The following is a 15,333-nucleotide window of genomic DNA, read 5'->3' as shown; positions in this document are numbered from 1 at the left end:
GGTCTTTTATTAGTCTTTAAAATGGGGACCACAATCCTTATATGTGTACAGTGTTTGTGCATTCCAGAGCTCTTTCCCATCCATTCTCTCACTGTTCCTGACTATAGCTCTGTACTGTGGGTGGGGCAGGAATCTCATGTCGTAGTGGCTTGTGGGAGCATCATCCTATATGTTAGAACAGGGAAAACTGGAACTCTGGATGCCTGGTCTCAATTCATTTGAAATTTGAATAATCCCAGCTTATTGGAAAAGGAATCCTGTCTTTTCTACTTGGTATCTGTGTAGCTTTGGGTAGCTCATTTCATTTCTCAGATTTTCAGTCTCTTCATCTCTTAAAAGAGATCCAAAACAGGAATAACGTTTATGTCAAGGATGGTCCTAAAATCCAAATGTAGTCATGGAGGATATTAAAAATGCCTACCACTGTGTCCCTCCCACCTCTAAGGCAGTGTACCCACTCCAGCCACCCAGCCCCCAGTGGGCATCTATACCGGATGACCCCTTCCCACTCCACTGTGGGTGACTGGACTGAGGTGGGCAATGAACTTAAAGAGTCGTTCACTGGCCTTAAAGGAATTCATCAAATGGTGAACGGAATCACCTGGATTCTTCTTTTGAGACTTTTTCCTCTGATAACTGAATTTTTAATTCTACTTAGTTTTAATTAATTTTAATTTAATAGCCACATGGAGCTAGTGGCAACTATAATGTACAGCTCAAGGCTATAAGTTTATTCTCTGCGGAAAGTAAAACAGAAGTCAAAGAACATTAAAAAATTGAGAGCTTTTCTCATCATGGGGAAAATTGGCACACTAAAGATACCATGGACTCAGAAAAAGGCCAAATATATATATATATATATATATATATATATATATATATATATTAGGGAAAGAAATGGTAATGACTGGAGGGGCCCATGTTAGAAGAATTCAATATGAAAGTATTGAAGAGCACTTCTGGTACTATGAGGAATGAAACATTATGAAATGTTTAGTGCTATAAAACAAAGACAACATGACAAAGCATACTTTTAATTTTATTCCTGGGCTTGCAAGAAGTTATATACTACTTTTGCACTACCACCTTCACTCCCAAAAATGACGTGAACGCAATTAAGTGCTAAGTATAGGTGAAAGGCAGGATTGCCCTGCCGGCAAATGCTGACGTTAAAACTGCAATCAAAAGCCAGCTAACAAGATGGAGAGATTAAGCCTGGGATCCCAGCAGTGAGCTAAAGTTCTTATAGGTGGGTAACCCCCCGGCTCTCAACAAAAACAAATCTCCTCTCGAGAGAAAAGCTTCCTCAACTTGGGTCCTTAGATTTCCATGGATTAAGCAATAATATATGAGCACTCAATAATATATGATCAATGAAATATAATGAAACACACAAGAAAGCAAACCACTATAAGCAAGAGGTAGAAGAGATGAGGTATGCCAGACTTCTACCTCTAAGAACTTTAAATATTAGAATGATAATATTTGAAATGTATAATAATTATTTTAAAATTCATTCAAAAAATATGAAGTCATAGAAATAAGCATGCAATGCTAGGCTATAAAAAGTGAAATGGTAGATTTGAAAAAGACTTAAACATAACTTGTAGAAATGAAAAAGGTTATTATTGAAAAGCAGAAGAAGGAATTAGTAAAGTAGAAAATAGAGTTGAAGAAATTAAACAGAATGTAGCACAAGAAAAAAAAAGATAAATAAGAAAGAAGGATCAATAATCATATAAGTTCCAAATAAAGATAATATATTGAACACATACAGCTAATTTTACTCCCTTCCCCAAACTTATTAAAACAACAGCAAAGGGATTTTAAACAGTCATATAAACCCACAAGGATGGGCAAAATATGAGATGAGACACCTGCAACAAACTTCTGGAAAATGGAATATAAATGAAGAATTGATAACAGAGTTATCAGAACTAAGAAAACCAAATCCTAAATTGATGGTGGGGAAATCATTGAATCAACTGAATTTGCATTGAAACACAACACAAAAAGTAAAAAAAAGGAATATAATACAGTAAGGAGCATAAATTAGTATAATAGAAATTAAAGAAAAAATAGAGAAGAACTACCAAATCAAAAGTTCTTTAAAAAGACTGTTAAAAATAGATTAGTAAGATTGAGAAAAGTGAAGGTATAAATATGTATGAACAAAGGAACAGATCTACAGATAGGCAAAATTAAATTTTAAAAAGATTTTTTTAAAATTTAATTTAAAATTAAGTTTAAAAAATACTTTAAGTGTCAAAAGAGATAGTAAGAATCATCTACACTACTTTGTCTATACATTGGAAACAATTTAAAATGCCCAGAAAAATATAACTTGTGAAACCAATTGAAGAATAAATAGACAACCTAAATAGCCTTATAATCATTAAATAAAATAGTAGTCTAAAATTTTTCTGCAAAGAAAATAAAAGTCTCAATAATTTCAGTGACATTATTATTGCATTAAATAAAAAATCGAATGTCCAAGAAGAGCCAAGACATTCTGAGGACAAGCAGGATGAAGGAATGTGCTTTTCTATATTGCAAGCCTTATTAAAAAGCTAAAGTAATTAAAACAGTATGGTTTTGAGGTAAGGATAATCAAATTAGTCAATGGAACAGACTAAGAAACCCCCAAAAATCTGTCTCTCTCTCTCTGTCTCTCTCTCTCTCTCTCTATATATATATATATATGTGTGTATATATGTATGTGTATATATATGTTTGTGTATGTATATGTATGTGTATATATATTTGCTTGATAAAGGATATTGTTATAGATCATGAGTGGCTTATTCAATAAATGGTGCTCAGAGCATTAGTTATCCACTTAGAAAAAAATTAAAGAAGCTCCTTATTCTCTTATATACAAAAATTAATTTTTGATGGAACAAAATCTTAAATATGGAAGGCAAAGGCTTAAAACTTTTTGAAGAAATTTAGAATATTTTTATAATCTTGGAATTTATTTAAAGAATATTTTTTAAGACACAAAAAGTACCCATTAAAAAGAAAACATTGGTAAATCAACTACACAAATATCATCAAAAATTAACATAAATGAAAATATAAGGAATTCATGTCTAGATTAATCTTGATCATGGTCTTAAGACTTCCAGCCTTCTGAACTATAGGGAGTAAATGTCTGTTGTTTAAGCCACTTTGTCTATAGTATTTTTGTTATAGTAGCCTGAGCTAGGACAGCTTTATATAAGCCTTTGGGGACCATAGATGAACCTACATCACTTGGTTCTAGTATGTTCTGTGGTTTCAATGCAGAAACCTAGAGAATAACCAAGGCTGGGAGAAAGAAGGACCACACTGGTGGGGAAGCTGGTGACAAGTGTTAAGAAGTGGGCAACCTGGGTGCTAATTCTTGTTTTTTTCTTCCCCAGCCTTGTGGCCCTGGACAAATCACTGGGCCTGTTGTCTTTTCTGTAAAGAGAGGGGCGGCTCAGTTCTCATTTGGATTCAACCTTTCCAATGGAGCATTTAAACATGGAGGAGGGATTTTTTTGGTTGTCACAAGGACTGGGGGACCCTGCTGGCTAAACATCCTCCAGTGTGTGAGACAATTGCACCCTAAATGCCAGTGTGCCCCTATTGAGAAGCATCATCTCTAACAGTCCTTTGAACGAGCCCTCTACATCTCTCTACATATACATGATGTTTGCTGGTAGGTTGGGAAACATTTGGATAATGTATGAAGCATGCAGGTCTCCACCCAAACCCACAGGTCAGATGATTGCTGTCCAAACATTAGGATCTTTAGGGCTGCAGATGAGATGCTCTGTTCTTGTGCATGTCCTGCTTGGGGGGCTGACCCTACCTTGCCGGAAGATTTAGTTGAATTCAATTGAAGTATACTATTTCAAACCATTTGCTCCCTTGTTCTGACAGCCAGCAGGAGCAGAAAACTGGCTTGCTCTTGTACTAACTGCGTTCTCAGAACCGTGCATGCAGTGCTTTATCGTTCTGTTCAAAGCTAAGCAGTGCCCTCCTTGGGACATTCTGGGAATGTACAGTATTCATTGCTCTAGAAAATGCCTTGGCCACAAGGAGAAAACATTCTCTGGCTGTGGCTTGAGCCAACTGGGTCAGCACCAGCCTGTGCAGATGTCTCTGTGGACAGAGAAGTCCCTCTGGGAAAAGGCAGCCCATGCTAGGGTGTGTAGATTGATGAGAGGAGTGAGAACTGTATTTCTGTCCTTACTTGCTGCTCTCCTGGCCAGGTGCTCTTGTGCAGTGCACTAGCTGTACAACAGTACCTGCTAGCTGGACCCTCCCATTCTCTACCAATTCAGCAGTCTACTCTTGGCTTCATTCAGGAGGCTGTCTCCCCGTGGTTGCCTGAACCCAAAAGCAAAATGTGTGGGTCCCACCTACTTCTCAGGCTCTAGTTCTAAAGAATGGGCCTAGGTGTCCAGCCTCCATGGCCTGACATTCAGTGCTGTGTATACTCCGGTTCCAAATTGCTTTTCTACTCACTGCGCCCCAGACTCTGCTAAACAGGCTACTTTAGTCATTGCCTCCCAAATAATGCTTGTGAAGTTGCATCTCCACACCCTCATACTCTTCCCTTCCCCTCACCTTTTATCCAACTATTTCAAGACTTGGCTCATTTTCAGTCCTCTGGGAAGCCCTCTCAATTGCCCCCACTCAGGAGTTACTGAAAAGTGTCCTTGTACCTCCCATTAGTCACTGACTGCACAGTTCATGTATTGAGAACCTTGATTCTTAAGAAGATTTTAAGTTCCTTGAAGGTGGAAACCTAATGAGAAGACTTGCCCTTCAGGCTCTTTTACTTAGGACTCATTCCAAGCAATTACCATGGAAACAAATATCTTCTCTTCCTGTCCTCTTGGATCAAAGCAAACAGACAAACAAACAAACTGTTAAAGAGCAAGGAATTTGGCTCCCTGCCTAGGTTGGCAGTGAGAGCATCAGAACAAGGTTGAGGCCGAATCCATGCACCTCATTTAGTTAGGTGCCCATGAACTTGGCTTGGAATACTTTGGCCCCATCTTAAAGAAAGTGCTTCATTCTGGGGACACTGGTCAGCCTGAGGCCCATGCTCCTTAGTCCCACCACAGGAAGCCTTCTCTCTCCATCTGTCACTCTGAGACCATATTGACTGAAGCTCTGGGTTTACTCATATCCTGAGTCACCCAACCTTGCCTGGCTGTAAAAACATCCATATCCTTATAGGTAGAGGCCTTGTAGATAGGTTGTTGAGTCAGATTTAGGAGTTTGAGAAAGAGATGCTTTGGATGGTTTTAAAAGCCTTTGGTGAGTTTGCAGAAGTCCTGGACTCAAATCCACCACCACTCATAACAGTGAATGTTTCAGAAGATGCCTGGAAAAGGGCATCTCTCTGCTGAATGACCCTAGTAATGTACTCATTCCCCAGGTAATTACTGAGCCACTCTGTGTTCCAGGCACAGTTCTAGTTTCTGGAAATATACCTGGGAACAAAACAGACAGAAATTCCACCCTTATGAGCCTCCACTCCAGCTTCTGGCCAACTCTGTTTTTCATATGGTCCAAGCACTTTGGCAGGTGTTAGGGCTGTAAAAGGGATGGCACGGGAGCCCCTTGGGTAGCAGTCTTGGCAGACACATCTCTTAGAAATACTGCCCCAAGCCTCACTGTTCAAGTCTGGTGTGTGGAGCGGCCGCATCGGCACCTCCAGGGAGCATTTTAGAAATGTATCATCTCAGGCCCTTCCCAAGACCTTCCGAGTAAGAAACTGCACTTTATAATACGATCCCAGGGGAAGTGTGTGCAGGGAAAGGCTTGAAAAGCCTTGCTACAAGACACCAAATCCCACCAGCAGTGAAACGGAGCAGAATGATAAAATGCATTTGAGAAAGAGCACATCCCATGCCTCAGATTCAGAAAGGTGGCATGTTAAAGACTGAGACCTCCTCAGAAAGAAATGTGCTTAAAAACCCAATGCTCCCCAAATGTATTTGATGGCTCAACAACAAACCCCTGACTGCAGTCGCTCAACAGAACCAGCATCCTGTGAAACACACCTTGAGAAACCTATAGTGGACCCTCTGGCATCCACAGATTCAACTTTCTTGTCTTTAATGACTGCAGATGGAGCAAGCCCATGGGGTGATAACTGGCAGTTTTGCTGCGGAACAAATCTGAATCATGCCTACTGCCAGGCTGGGGCTCTGGGCCAAGGTCTCAGCTTGGGATAGGGTGAGGATCGGAGGGCTGGAAAGATAGAGGGGACTCGGAGACTGCCAACTACTGGTTAACTTGTGGCATAAGGAGGATATATACAGAAAACACTGGATTCTATAGCTGAAATGTGTCATTTGGAGAAATTTAGGAGCCAATATAAAAATTCTTTATTTGTCATTTGGGGGATTCAAGAAAGTCATGGGCTAGATATATTCCACAGGTGTCAAGAATCTATGAGGATGATGACAGCAAAGACAATGCTAGATAACTTTTTAAAACTTATTATATGCCAAGCATGTCCTAATTCATATGTTCCCTACAGCAATGCTAAGTGGTATAATCCTCATTTCTGAGGGTGAAGAAATTGTGGCACAGAGCTGGCTTCTCGTTTTGATCCCTTTCATGCTGAATGTGACTTCTGAGACCTAGGTGACAGGCAACGACTGGTGCAGACTAAACTGACCAGATGATGGACTGGCCACTGGTCCCCTTTATCCCCCTAGCCAGCCCCCCAAGGCTGAGGGACTTGCTCAGAGCCCCATCCCAGAAGTGGGCAAAATTCAAATTTGTGCCTTAGCAAAACTTCCGGTTATCACACCATGGGCTTATTCCTTCTGGAATAGGGTAAAGCAAGAACACAGAAGCCCCTTTGGGGGTGCCACGTAGGTGTGAAGCAACCCTAATTGGGCAGGTACAGGCTGGAGTGACCTCAGTGGTGGGCCTGGGAGGGGGATACTTGGTTTGCTCTGGGGCAGTCAGAAGGCTCAGCGCAGTGCTGGACTGCAGGTAGGAGTAAGCTTGGATTGTAAGGCCTGGGATCTTCTCACAATGCTGGTCTATAGCCACTGTGTGGCCTGTGGCAGGCCTCTTTCCCTGGGTCTCCGTCTTTGAAAATAGTGATACACCCCCCACCCCACCACACCCGGGCTGCACCTTGGGTTTCAACGCAGTGACCACTTTTCAGGAGGTCCCTCTGGGGCTCCTTGGGGTTATGGCTGCTCCAGGATGGCAAATCCAGATCATGCTAGAGGTGGCTTCACCCTCCCTCTCTCAGGGACACAAAGATCTGTTGCTTCCAAATTGCACCAACACACATGCCTAGAACCCCAGTAATGAAGCTGGAACCTCTACTGTGTGGTCAGACAAACCCAAGAATAAATTGCCCCTGCTTCTTGGGATGACACTAGGAATTTGCCATTATTCACTAGGCAGTCCCTGGAGCCTAGAGCCAATTCACACAGTTTAAGATTCCCTCCCTTTGAGACAAAGTATAGGGTGGTGATAATGAAGTCAGTCGGGCACAGCCTTGAGTGCCGGCTGTGTGACACAGGGCAAGTCACTCAACCTCTCTGAGCTCCAGCATGCTCATTGGTAATTGGTATAAATGAAAGTACCTATATCCTGTGACTGCTGTGAGGTGCTGGCACATTATCAGTGCTTTGTAAAGAGCAGCTATTACTCTTGTTGTTGCTTGGACATTTGTTATGAGGGGGGAATACTGTTTTAAATTTGTTTTTTAAAAACAAATTTCTGAAGGCAGTTTCAAATGAAACTTTAAAATATGTTTTTCTCTCCTTATAAAGTTAAAATTTTTGTATGAAGTTAGGCTTTTTTTTTTTTTTTTTTAAATTAACAAATAGCAATCAAGGGCTTCTAAACAATTCCAAGGACTCCCTTGCTGCTCTCTTCCACCATCTCCCTCCTGGCAGCAGTCGCTGGCATTTTTTGTATGGCTCACCCTGGAGGTCAGCAAGCTCTGCACCTCCTGGTTGGGAGCTGCCAGCTCTCCCCTGCAGCTGTCCCAAAGTCTTCCTGCTGTAGGTTGTCCCTTTGTCCCAGAGCACTCACCCTAACAGGGAAGTCCCTCATTTCTTCATTAACTTCCAGGTTGCTCCCTGCCCATTAACGCTGAGCTGGAGAAGCAGGGTTCACAGGACCTTACAACAGGGACCAGGAACAGCAGCTTGGAGATTCAGGCCTTCTTTGGCTTCCTTGACCCTCCTGTCCCAGGGCCAGCATCAGGGAGGGAGGAAGAGGACAGGGATGGATGACTCCTCTGACAACCACACGGGGTAAGGCCAGGCTCACAGTCACACAGTGGCTGAGCCAGAAGACCAGTGTTTTTGCTTTTCTAATAATGGCTCCATCTATACAAAATTTTGGGCAGGAAGGGCAATGCATCTATCAGAACTCACTGGTGACAGGCGCAGCAACTGCACCTACCGCATAGGATTCACTTAAGGATTAAAGAAGCTGATCAATATCAAGTGATTAAAATCCTACCTGGCACGTCTGTAACAAGGATTCTACATGCTAGATATTATTATTGTTGCTGTTAAGCCTCATGAAGGCAGGAGTCTTTGTCTATGTTGGTTACTGATCTGTGTTAGAACAGTGCCTGGTACTTAATAGGTGCTCTATAAACAGTTGTTGGGTGGGTGAATCTATTTCTTTCAAGATAAAACTCTTTTGCAATGCAGCTATTCATCTTGGCCAGCAGAGGGCAGCAAATAGCTGTGACTGATTAATTGTGGGCAAGGGTGGTTTTAATTTTCAAGGCTAACAGAACTGTCCGTCCTGAGTCAGTTAGGGAAATAAAAGGTTGCCATGCACCTGTACGACTGGTCCTGACCCCTCCCACTTACCTTTGTGTAGGTTAGAATGATTATCAGGCATTCAACTCACAAAAAATCTTGGTTCCATTTCTTCTCAATTTATTTTCAATTTCCTTCCTTCCTCCCTCCCTTCCACTATCCCTGCTTTTCCTCCTTTCTCCGTTTTCTCTAATCATATTTCCCACTGCCCCTACACTCACTCCTCTGCATCAAGCTAGTATATTGTACACACTCCCAAACTTGATCTGTACAACTGCAGCTTGTACTGCAAACCATGACATCTAGAGTGGATCCTTACACAGTATTCTTCCCAACCAATGAATGCTGCTAAACCTAGTGTAATTTTTTTTTAAAAAACATGTAATTTGATAACTCTAGACCCAGCGAGGTACTATAGCTTGGCCAAGAACACACAGCAATTATGGGTAACATCAGAGTCCCAGCCAAGGCCTTCTGCTGTCCATTATACAGCCTCATCACACACGTTCTCTTTTGCCAACAGGAGGCTCATGAGGTCCCTGTTTGTCATCCAGTCAATACAGCCATCAGCTTCTGGCCCCAGACACCTTTCCTCTGCACTGTGGTACAGAGGAGCAGACTGCTTTGGAGGGCAGCTCCCTGGGAGCTCCAGGGGACCCTGGCCAGGCGGCCACTGCCACTGACTTCTTCCTCGGCTCACTGAGCCCCTGCCTGCAGCTCTCGTGTTTCCTCTGTGCTGCAGTGAAAGCTCATCTTCCCCCGATGGCACATTTCTTTGTCACAGACAGGACCCTCACTGGCAGTCGGAGATGAGTTCTTGGGGAGCTTCTGGGTCTTGTTGGAGCCTTCTGGCACCACGTGTGGATGGGGATGGCTCCGACACCCAAGCCTCACCACTGCTCCGGGGGTCGCCCAGTGACATGATCTCCCAGCTTGCTAGATCCTTTCCTTCTCAATTATGATCCAAAAAATCATGCTAGGATAACCGTCTGGAAAAAATGTTTAATTGATCTTCCAGCTGGGAAACAAATTCTATATGAACTGATGAGTTTTTAAAAAAAACTAGAAAGGGGAATTTTTAAAACTAGAAAAAATATGGGTGACCTGTTATCTTAGGGGATATTTCTTTAAGCATGAAAGCAAAACTAGAAACTATAAAAAAAAAAGTACAGGTTGACTACATAGAAATTAAAAAGCTCTATATCCTGGTAAACATCCAAATCAAAATAAAAGCTAGTGACAAATGGAGAAAAGTTGAGCCACCCATGTAACAGGCAAAGGACAAATATACTAAATCAGACTCTCAAGAAAATGGTAAAGAATCTGAACTGACAACCTAAAAATATCAAGTCATAGGCACATGAAACATGCTCACTGTTACTGGTAGTGAAGTAAATGTAAAATTCAACTTCTGCATCTTGAAGTTGCAAATTTCAAACTTACATAGTGTCAGTGAGGATGAAGGGCCACAGGCTCTCTCATTCTGCTGTTGGCACACTTCTGGAGGGCTCTCTATGCTTACAGGTGTCCATGATAAATGCTTTTCTGTGTAGCCTTCATTGCTATCACTGTACTACCTATTACCTCCTCCCTCCTGCCTTCCTTTACCACATCAATACACTTTACGATGATAGGGACATTGTTTACTGATCTGCCCAAATGCTTAGAATAGCACCTGGCCCGGCTGGGCACAGTGGCTCATGCCTGTAATCCCAGCACTTTGGGAGGCTGAGGTGGGCAAATCACAAGGTCAGGAGTTCGAGACCAGCCTGGCCAACATGGTGAAACCCCATCTCTACTAAAAACAAAAAATTAGCTGGGCATGGTGGCAGATGCCTGTAATCCCAGGCAGATGCCTCCCAACTACTCAGGAGGCTGAAGCAGGAGAATCACTTGAACCCAGGAGGTGGAGGTTGTGGTTAGCCTAGGTTGCGCCACTGCACTCCAGCCTGGGTGACAGAGCGAAACTCCGTCTCAGGAAAAAAAAAAAAAAAAAAAAAGTAGCACCTGGCCCCAAATTAGATGTTCAACATATTGAATGAATAATTGATCTTTAACCCAGTAGCTCTTAGGGATTGATACTAGGCAATAATCAGTGATGTACAAAAAAGATTTATACCCAAGGATGCTCATTTCAACATATATTGTGATAGTCAAACTTTGCAAACCACTGAAATGTCCAGTAAAAATTATGAACCATCCTTATTAGAGACTATAATAGTAAAGTCATTAAAATCATGTTATAGCAGACAACATAATAACATAGAAAGATTTCCTAGATATATTGTGAAAAGGGCAGGTTATATAACTGTCCAGAAATTTATTTTCTATGTCTAATACAATCTTAATTTATATAAATCTGCATATACATGAAAAAACTTGTGTAAGAACATACTGACATTTTAACAGTATTTCTCTGGATAGAGTAATTGTAAAACGTTTACATGTTTTTCCTTACTCTTTCATGTATTTTTGCAGAGTTTCTGCAATAGGACCATTCTGTTTTTGAGACTAGATTAAAAACAATGTAGCAGAGGTGATGGGTGCCTCACCCATATTCCTCAAGCTGGCCCTAGTTCCAAGTAGCTAAGAGCCTGGGGGTGGCCCTCTACCTACAAAGCATGGGAGTGAGTGGCTCTCTCTCACAGCTTCCTCTGCCCCAGGGGACAACTCTGCAGCGTGTTCCTCACAACTTGGCAGAGCCCCTGGCAGTGCCCCTTGGTGGCTGTTCCTTGCATTCCCTTCTTCTCAGCCTCACTTCTCCATGCCACCTCAGTGCTTCCTGGAATCCCCTTTCAAGCCAGCTACTTGCACACAAATCCTTGTCCCAGAGTTTGCTTTTAGGAGGAGCCCAGGCTAAAAGGCACAAATGCTGTTTTAAAAATCCTGCCCACTCCGTGTAAAGAAAGTTAGCCAAGCACAGTGCTATAGAAAGAACTCCTGTCTGGGCTGTTTCTGTGTGTCATTCACTTTCAATCTCTCAGCATCCCTGAGTTGAAGAGAGATCTTGCTTAACTGGGAGGGAAGGCCAAAGGGTTTCTGGATACAGGAGCCACCTTGGGGAGCTTAGAGCCTCAGAAGAGGCAAGGATGTAAGTTATATGCAGGGGCTGTCCAAATAATAAATGAGATTAATAAACCACCCCTGCGATGCCAGCACATGGCTCACCGCAGATCTGCCTCAGGCGTCTACCATTGCTATAGGATGCCATGAACACCTACTCTCCCTTATGAGGCTTAGAATCAGGGCTGCTGAGAACTTCATCAATCATCTCATTCAGGTGAGGCAGAGGAGGCGGGTAGCTTCCGTGAGGGTCCCAGAGCAAGAGTTAGAGACAGAGCCAGGACCAGAACTTACTGAAAAGCTATATAATCCAAGGTCTGACTTGGGTTCTGAGGATTTGCTCAGTGATAGATGACATTCTCGATTTGGCCTGAAGAGGGCAGACACTTGCCATTCATGGAAGTGAAGAGCTTGTTTTTAAGGTCGGACTAACATCTCCCAATAAGGTCATTTGGTTCTAGTGAGAGTTACATCTCACAACATTCTTGACTCTTCTGCTGTAAATATGCTACTGGAAAGACACTGAAGTTCAGAGACTGAAGTTCCTTTAGTTCCAACTCTGGCACTGTAATAGGTGACCTTGCACACTTCACCTCTCTGAGTCTCACTTCTTTACTCATGAAGTAAGATCTCTACTCTGTGACTGAGAAGGTGGTATTGGGGGGAAATACGTAACTTACAAAGTTACATATTACAACACACATCACTGCTGTTAAATTCTGTGTGTGTGCGTGTGTCTGTGTGCGCATGTGCACACACATGGAGAGAGCTTGACGAAGGAGAGAGGCCTAGGCCAAAGGAGGTTTTTCTGGCCTCAGGTGAATATATATTTGTAAATTCTTTAGCAATTGGAACCAATCCACTTTGTACTTGGAAAAGACTTAACTGCTTTTCCTTATATTTCAAACTCTACTTTTTTAAAAGCTAAAGATGTCCCTTAACCTAACTGGTGTATGAGGAAAAAATACATAACAGGGATATATGTAAATTTCTACCCTTAAGTCAAAAATATTGCTGAATACAGAGAAGGTATTGATAATATTAATTTTTAAAACTAAGTATTTTAGTGGTTACTTGGTCATGAGAATCAAAAAAGTAAGAAGTGTTTTTTAAAATCCTGTACCATTTTCCTAGAACATCAAGCCCTAGTACAGGAAGGGACATTTTCACACTAATCTGTGCCAGCTGGAGCAGTCCTGCCATCTGAACGTCACATTTTGGAACAATTGGGAAGCTAGGATGCAGTTAACAGGTAAGTAGTAATGGGAGAACTTTCTAGAAACCATGTCTGGAGGAGGGGTTCGGGAGCTGAGATTCTGAGCCTGGGGAAGGGAAGACTTGAGTGGGGCAGGCCCTACAAAAAGGGGTTCCATCAATCCAAATAAGTACAAGTCACAAAGGAAAGGTCTGGTCTCAATAGCAAAGGTCATTCTTGGCATTCTTCCCTGAGAGATCAGTGTGTTGTCACAGGAGACAGCAAGCTCTGAACACTTCAAGACATACTTAGAAGGCCCATCGATGTCAGCAGAAAAGGGGTTGCTAATGTCATCTCAGAAACCAAGTTATCCTCATACAATAAAATCAATCACGTATCAAAATGTGATGGAGAGCGAGCCTGCAGCAGTCAGATGGTTCCCAGAGCACTACAGGATAAAAATGGCCTTGAAATACAGAAGACAAAGTACAGGATCATGAATGTCTGGATGCACCAGCAAGTTGAGCCTGACCAACTGCACTGACATCCTGATGAGTCAGCTTGAATCAAGAAGATGGGTCCCAAATAATTCAGGGTCACGCCTCAGAGAGAGATGGGGATTAGTCAAGTATGTTCACTCTCTCACCAATTCTCCCTGATTGAGTTCCCACACTATGCTAGGCACTTTTTAGGGAGCTGTGTATATTTTCTTTGGAGGCACAGGGTTAGGACATTATCTTCTCCAAGGATACCAATTTATCTTTGTATTTATTCCTTGTCTACCAAAAACCTTCTATTTCCTCTTTTAGCCTCCATGGTTACCTGAAAATAGGAAGGGAGTAAGTCTACGATGCTGGAGCCACAAGATATGTACGTTCTTTACTGTAAAAGATCACACCATTCAGCCTTTGGAAGCCTGATTCAATTTGAAAGAGTAGATAAAATATAGTTTCTAGACCTGCCAAGGTGAGGATGAGACCAAAGACTAGGGCGTGGCCACTACCATGTGAACACTGGGAGGTCCTCCAACCTCCCCTGACATTTCTCTTGAACTTCTCAAAGTTACCTGCTGGGACCCCAGGGGTGTGAGTTCCAAGGGCCCCATCAGCTCTGAGATTATACGCTGAACTCAGGCATCAGAATTGTTAGACAGCTTTATCTCAGTTCTGAGAAATGGTTAAAACCACCCTCGGCAGTCACACGTGGAACCACTTATTTCATTACTGTGGACATTTTCTTGTAGGAATAATATATAGTGAAAATCCATTGGGATAACCAACATAAAACTGATTTTGTTTTCTATTTGATATAGCAATTGCATTTTATTTGTTTGTTGTATGTATTCGTAAACTTATTTTTAAAAAACAGACCTGGAAAATTTTATACTTTTTTCCTATAATATCTTTTAAAGCTGCTTGAAAATTGTTTATTATGACAATATATAAAACTAGTTTACATGGCCAATAATATATTTTGTCTCTAGGTTGATGGACCTTAATAAAAGCAGTTTCTCACCTCTGGAGTTCCACTTCTCTTTCCACTGATTGAAATGGGTTGCATCCAACCTGCATTCTTGAAACTGAGACTTCTTTAGTGAAACTCCAACATCTACCACACATTGGTGGAGAAGGCAGAATAGCCAGGGGACATACTGCAACCCCCCCTCCTTTGGACAAGTTTCTCCTCCACTGTCCATTTGTTATTTCTCTCCTATCTCAGGATGAAAGTGTCCTTTCACTCCTTCGATGCTAACTCATCAACTTGTACTCTTGGTTCCAAAACTCTGATTTTGCTTGTGGCTTATATTAGCTCCTCATTGTCTTTCCTTCATGGCTGGATCTCACTCTTCAGGTTTACAAACTTAGTTCACTTCTCTGCAGACTAAAAAACACAAGCCTCCACTTCATTCTGGCTCCTCTCAGAGCAACCATTCTACCTCCTTCCTTCCCATCACAATTGCCCATTGACTCTGCTCCACTTCTCTGTCTACCTTCTGCCCTTGCCACTTAAGAAGGTCACACAAATCCAAACCACCAAATCCAAGAGACTTGGATCCTTAAATGCTGCTGAACCTCTCAGGACATCTAACATTGTTTTTACTTCTTTTTTCCTTGTGAATCTGGTTCTTTCTTTGAAACCCCACATTTCTCTGATTTATCTACCTTATCTGCTTCCCCTTTCCTATCGAATATAGCCATGTCTGGCTCACTACTGTTGGTGGGCATCTGCTTGATGTTTTGCTGCTCTGCCCAGTTGCCCTTCTCCTTCTCAATG

At 42.1% G+C, this 15,333-nt stretch overlaps 1 protein-coding gene and 1 long non-coding RNA gene across 7 annotated transcripts in view; one reads left to right on the top strand and one right to left on the bottom strand.

Moving 5' to 3' along the window:
- LOC103224646 (uncharacterized) overlaps positions 1–14,206 on the top strand; it is a 292,391-nt gene extending 278,185 nt beyond the window's left edge. For 4 of the 6 annotated variants that reach the window (XR_012089632.1, XR_012089633.1, XR_012089631.1 and 1 more), the window contains 3 exons: positions 8,095–8,279; positions 12,999–13,116; positions 13,869–14,206. This is a non-coding gene — a long non-coding RNA (uncharacterized lncRNA). The remainder of the gene's footprint in view (positions 1–8,094; positions 8,280–12,998; positions 13,117–13,868) is intronic. The other 2 variants (XR_012089634.1, XR_494246.3) reach the window with 1 other exon arrangement.
- WLS (Wnt ligand secretion mediator) overlaps positions 1–15,333 on the bottom strand; it is a 134,806-nt gene that overhangs the window by 9,912 nt on the left and 109,561 nt on the right. The window lies entirely within an intron of this gene.

Source organism: Chlorocebus sabaeus, chromosome 20 (assembly GCF_047675955.1).
Source record: "Chlorocebus sabaeus isolate Y175 chromosome 20, mChlSab1.0.hap1, whole genome shotgun sequence".
Classification (NCBI taxonomy): Eukaryota; Metazoa; Chordata; class Mammalia; order Primates; family Cercopithecidae; genus Chlorocebus; species Chlorocebus sabaeus.
Note: the sequence above shows the minus strand (reverse complement) of the source record. Positions and strands in the feature narration are given on the sequence as shown.